Source organism: Helianthus annuus, chromosome 8, assembly GCF_002127325.2.
Source record: "Helianthus annuus cultivar XRQ/B chromosome 8, HanXRQr2.0-SUNRISE, whole genome shotgun sequence".
Taxonomy (NCBI): Eukaryota; Viridiplantae; Streptophyta; class Magnoliopsida; order Asterales; family Asteraceae; genus Helianthus; species Helianthus annuus.
Genome location: NC_035440.2, coordinates 119,788,088 through 119,794,722, shown reverse-complemented (window position 1 = coordinate 119,794,722; position 6,635 = coordinate 119,788,088).

The following is a 6,635-nucleotide window of genomic DNA, read 5'->3' as shown; positions in this document are numbered from 1 at the left end:
TAGACCGATTAAATTGATAGGTAGCATTTCGTAAGGTTTGGAAATTCATGTAGTAAAACGGTAAAGACATGATTAAGAATCTCGTGTATATGATTTGAGTGAAAATGGATGGTAGAATAAGAAGTACGTTTGATAAACAATGTATTTTGAAATCGGTATAAGTAGGTATTTTGAATAATGATAAATGATTTAGGTATAAAACATGATCGGGTTTGCATAATAAAATATTTTGAAAGATAAGTCTTGGGTAACGGTCACCTAAGTAAGGGAATCACCCCTAACTCGTTGGTGAAGTCGTTTTAAGGGAAGAGGGGTGGAGTCAATCGTCAAGGTAAGGAAGTCACTCCAATCTCGATGATACATCTCCACTAGTTGTTACAAGGAATATGAATTTAAATTATATGAAAATCATGCGTATATAAGTGTATCGAAAAGGTTCGATATGTTGTGCGTGTGAAAAGAGAAATCAAAGGTAAACTCGAGGTTGAAAGATTGCATCGTATAAAATGAACAATAGAAACACATGTTTGACCAAAGTTTGGAGTGTTCCAAAACGGAACTTTGACTAACCAAAGTGGTCGAAAAGTCTTTTGAATTTGAGGAGCATGTTTTGGCCTAATAGGTAAAATACTCTCGCCGACAAGTCGGTTAACGGTATTTACCCTTCCGGTTACTACATGTCCCAAATCAATCGAAATTTCGAGACTTGGCGGGATTTATGAAAAAAAATGCCAAGGAGTGGAACTAGTCGACAAGGTGCGGGTTTCACCCCTAACTTGACGATTTCGTATCCTAAGTGTGGTTGGTACTCGTCGGGTCAAAATTTAACTTCGACGTGTTGACGAGGGTCCACTAGAACTTGAAATTTGAGATTTACCATTAAGATGTGGATTTCACTCCTAGCTTAATCGCGATATCTCGTGTAAAAAAAAAAGAATAGGTAGATTGAGAGTCGTTCACCAAATTGTGGGTTTCACGCCTATTTTGGTGAATTCATCTCATTTGTACAATATGAGTGTTGTCGGATTTAGAATAATCGAGTAAAATGCATGAGGGAAGTGTATGTCGAAGGAGATACACAAACAAGTATAAACACATAAGAAAGCATATCAAGGATGATACTTAAATAATGAAATAAAACAAGTATTAACACATAGAGAAATATGTCAAGAATAACACATAAAGAATCGAACAACGAAACAAGTGTTAACACATAATAAAACAAGCATTAATGCGTAAGAATAACATGTCGAATATTACGCATGAGTAACATACATGTTTAAAAGAGCATAAATAAGTAACAAATAAAGTATCATGTAGTAGTCCAAGCAAAGCATACGAATAAGGTTCTAAAACTATAGACTAGGCTAAAGCATTCCTACTTTTCCTAATTCCCTATAGTTATGGCTCTGATACCAATCTGTCACACCCCAACCAATGGCGGAAACATCGGGATGAGACGAAGTGTGAAGATTGCTAGAGACATCATAACGCTATTTGTGACAATATTTAGAAAATCCAAATTTCATTTCATTTCATAACTTCAAATAGTCAACGTTACAAGAAGTTCAAATACGACAAGTTTAACAAAACAACATGATAACATATCAAAATTTTGATACAACATTTTAAACCCTAACGTCTATATGTGTATCTAGGCATCAACGCTACTTCATTTCATAGCATCATCGTCCTCAACTTGTAACATGTTTAAAATAAAGTTCAATGCAAAAGCAAAGGCGAGTATACAAGTTTGGTACATACATAGCATAAGATAAAAATGTGAACAATTCCTCATAGCAAGCATGCGATTCAAGATAAACATTAAATATGGCATGTGTATAACATATCAAACCAAGAAAACGCAACTTGCTCATGACATAACCAAAGTTTCAGTAGAGGCGGGTCGTTAATCCTATAGCGCTACATATGTCAAGGTTTGGCTCGTACGCAGTTAATGATAAGTTCAACACATAAGAATCACCCAAATTTAAAGTATCAAGCCATCACATATACAAGCATTGTTATAGGAATGTTCGTGTGTTTAGACAAAAGTTCATGTGTAAGTTTCAATAGGTAAACATGTTACACCCCAAAAGTGGTAAAAGTAAAAGGGGAAAAGTACGAGTATACTCACAAAGTTTGCATATGTTTTCCGATTATCCAATTGTTGACGAGTAGAGATTTAGAGTCCGAATGTATAAGGGTTAAGGTTCAAGTATGTTTAGAGTCGAGATTCGGTGTTTAAAACAACATAAAAATAAGATGTGAGAATAACATGGAAAATAATCATTTAGTACATATGATGCTTGTTCTTGACACTAGGAAACTCGAAGGAGTTTAGATGTTTTCATGGAACGAGGTTCCATTAGAATCGTGACAAGTTATCATAGTCTAGGATGATGTAATCTAGTACCCCGACATATGAACACTAGTTCATCATCAAAGATTCGATTATTCGAATAATATATTTAGGTTATATAATATATGTCCAATAGTTCAAGCATGAGGTAGAAGATTAAAATCTTCATTTTGGTACCTCTAAATGTCATAGAAGTCATGTAGGAGGTAGGAAGATCAAGTCTTCCATTTAGGCACCTCTATGTGTTCACCACTACACTTGATGTAAAAAAAACAACCAAGGAGGGTCATGAACATACAATAAAGAATAAGAAATATACACACTAACTAAGAGAAATCATCAAATCATGTGAGGATTGTATGTTTTGACAACCCAAGTTGTTCCATAATCACTCATGTATCAAAGTCAAAGTTTGACATGACTTGTGGGTTAAAAACCCTAAACAAAACACCAAGTTTATGAGGTTTAATCCTCTGATTTTAAATGTCTCAACCTTGTTTTTAAGCTTAACCAACCATGGGATAAGTTGTAAGCATTAGGACATAGGTATGAGATGTGTTAGACACAAGTTGCATAGGTTTAAACAAGTTTTTGATGAACATAAAAACAAACAGAAAGTTTATGGACTATTTCGGGGCATTTCCAGGTCTGATTTCTCCAAGGAGAAGTCTAGGAATCGAACCCCATGATTATACAAGCAAGTAGGAAAAAGAATCGAGTGAATCGGATAAGAATTGAGTGAGTTATGCTCATTTTCGTGAAGGGGTGTCAATCTACTCGAACCCTTACTTTCAGCTACGGTTTGGTGGATGTTTTGTGAGTTTTTAGGGTTGCAAAAGTGGTAGGGAGGCTGGTTATAAGTGGTATTTATAGGGGGAAGGATTAGGGTTTCAATGGGTTGGGCTTTGGAAGTGTTTAGAAGGGGTTACACCTTGAAACTAGCCCACAAAACCCAACTATATGGGGCTGAATTTTGCTGAATTGGGCTGCCATATTTCTTTATTTTTTTTATTTTTTTAAAACATTATAATGAGTAATTTTGTTAATTAAGTTGTGTAATAATATGCAACAATGTTTCCCCTAACTTGTAACAAGGTGAAATATGAAATAAAACATGATTTAACTAGGTAAAAAGTGTAATGTACAAGCTTTATTTACGAAGCAAGTTCCGTATTTTACAACGATTACGATGAAAGAATGGTTATAAGAACACAAGATTTCCAAAGATAGAATTTCACGTAAGGTTTCTAAATGTAGGATGTTTGAAAACGCAGGTCGTTACAAGAAATGATCCCAACGTAGTTATGGGTAAGTTTCTTCTTGACGACTTTTATGTTACTGTATTGTTTGATTCGGGTGCGGATACAAGTTATGTGTCTTTGAAAGTTAGCCAAATGTTAAAACGTGCACCAACTCCCCTAAACACCAAACATGTCGTAGAGTTAGCTAACGGTAAAAGTCTAGAGGCCACACACATAGTTCAGGGTTGTAATCTTATCCTCGCTGGTCAGACTTTCTCCATCGACCTCATTCCTATAGTTCTGGGTAGTTTCGACATCGTCATTGGTATGGATTGGTTATCCAAACAGCAAGCAGAGATACTATGTAAGGAGAAGATCATTCGTATTCCCCGTCCTGGTAAAGAACCTCTCAAAGTTCAAGGTGACAAGAGTGGTGCTGTGGTTGGCATCATCTCCTTCCTGAAGGCTCAGAAATGTTTACGAAAGGGTCACACTGCCATTTTGGCACTTGTTACTGATGCACCAATGAAAGAGAAAAGAATAGAGGATATCCCAGTTGTACGCGAATTTCCTCAAGTGTTTCCTGAAGATCTACCTGGTCTACCGCCTTATCGCCAGGTCGAGTTTCAAATCGAGCTAGCTCCTGGAGCAGCACCTATAGTTCGTGCACCATATCGATTAGCTCCAACTGAACTGGAAGAACTGTCTAAGCAACTGCAAGAACTCTTGGATAAGGGCTTTATTCGACCTAGCTCTTCGCCGTGGGGAGCTCCAGTACTGTTTGTGAAGAAGAAAGATGGAACATTCAGGATGTGCATAGATTACCGCGAACTGAACAAGGTGACAGTGAAGAACCGCTACCCCCTGCCGCGTATTGATGACTTATTCGACCAGTTGCAAGGGTCGAGCTACTACTCCAAGATTGACCTGAGGTCAGGTTACCATCAGCTGAGAGTCCGGGATGAGGACGTCTCTAAGACAGCATTCAGAACTCGCTACGGCCACTACGAGTTTCTAGTCATGCCATTCGGGTTAACAAACGCACCGGCAGTCTTCATGGATCTTATGAACAGAGTGTGCAAGCCCTACCTAGACAAGTTTGTGATTGTTTTCATCGACGACATCCTGATCTACTCCAAGAGTCAGGAGGAGCACGAGCAGCATCTATGTCTTATCTTGGAACTTCTTCGAAAGGAACAACTGTACGCTAAGTTTTCAAAATGCGACTTCTGGCTTCGTGAAGTTCACTTTTTGGGCCATGTGGTAAACAAGGATGGGATTCATGTTGATCCATCCAAGGTAGATTCGATCAGGAACTGGCCTGCACCGCGTACACCAACGGAAATACGCCAATTCTTGGGTTTGGCGGGTTACTACAGACGGTTCATTAAAGACTTCTCCAAGATCGCACAGCCGCTTACACTACTGACACAGAAGGGTGTCACCTATCGCTGGCGTAATCCCCAAGAAACGGCTTTTCAATACCTAAAGGATAGGCTCTGCAGCGCACCTATTCTCTCATTGCCAGAGGGCACAGACGATTTTGTGGTCTATTGTGACACGTCAATTCAGGGTCTTGGTCGTGTATTGATGCAAAGGGATAAAGTCATTTCCTACGCTTCGCGGCAACTTAAAGTTCACGAACGGAACTATACTACGCACGATTTAGAGCTGGGAGCTGTTGTTTTCGCGCTTAAGATATGGCGACACTACCTATACGGTACCAAGTGCACTATCTACACCGATCACAGGAGTCTCGAGCATATTTTCAAGCAGAAGGAATTGAACATGCGGCAACGTCGATGGGTTGAACTACTGAACGATTACGAATGTGCCATCAAGTACCATCCAGGCAAAGCCAATGTTGTGGCTGACGCTCTCAGTCGAAAAGATACTTTACCTAGGCGCGTGCAAGCACTGCAGCATACTATTCAGTCTAGTCTTCCTGCACAGATACGAGATGCTCAGGTAGAAGCATTGAAACCAGAAAACGTCAGGGCTGAAGCCCTACGCGGCTCAAGGCAACGATTAGAACAAAGGGAAGACGGCGCCTACTATGTAACAGGACGCATTTGGGTTCCACTATATGGCGGTCTACGAGAACTTGTAATGGACGAAGCACATAAGTCTCGCTACTCGGTACATCCAGGTTCGGATAAAATGTACCACGATCTTAGAACTACGTACTGGTGGCCTAGCATGAAGGCCCACATAGCAACTTACGTCGGCAAGTGTTTGACCTGTGCGAGGGTCAAGACGGAGTACCAGAAACCATCAGGCCTACTTCAGCAACCCAAGATACCACAGTGGAAATGGGAAGAAATTTCCATGGATTTTGTTACTAGCCTGCCTAGATCCCAGCATGGGAATGATACTATTTGGGTGATCGTTGATCGACTCACAAAGTCTGCTCATTTCTTGGCTATCAAAGAAACGGATAAGTTCTCTACCTTAGCAGACGTCTAATTGAAAGAAGTTGTTTCGAGGCATGGAGTGCCAACCTCTTAGGGATGGCAATGGGTCGGGTTCGGGTCGGGTATTGGCAATCCCATACCCATACCCGGTTGTAAAATCGTGTCCCATACCCGACCCAATACCCGTCGGGTATATGTCGGGTAATTACCTGTCGGGTACCGGGTATACCCGCGGGTATCGGGTATACCCATTAGTTTGTTAAAAAATATACATTGGGATTTCCAAATACATTTTTTACTATTATAATTATTATATAATTTTATTTATGCAACAACTATTATAAATTAAAATATACATTACATAGATATAAGTTTTAGCATAAATTAATAATAACTTTATAATATTTATACACTTATATGTATATACTTCATAACATACAAAAAATAAATACTATCATCAAATACATATGCTAAAAGAAAATTTATTTTTTTCACATTATGAACATACTAAAATAAATTACTAAAAGATAAGGGTTAATGGAAAATAAAAATATAAATTAAAAACTTCGGGTATATGATCAGGTATATAGTTCGGGTAAACAGGTACATGGTTTCGGG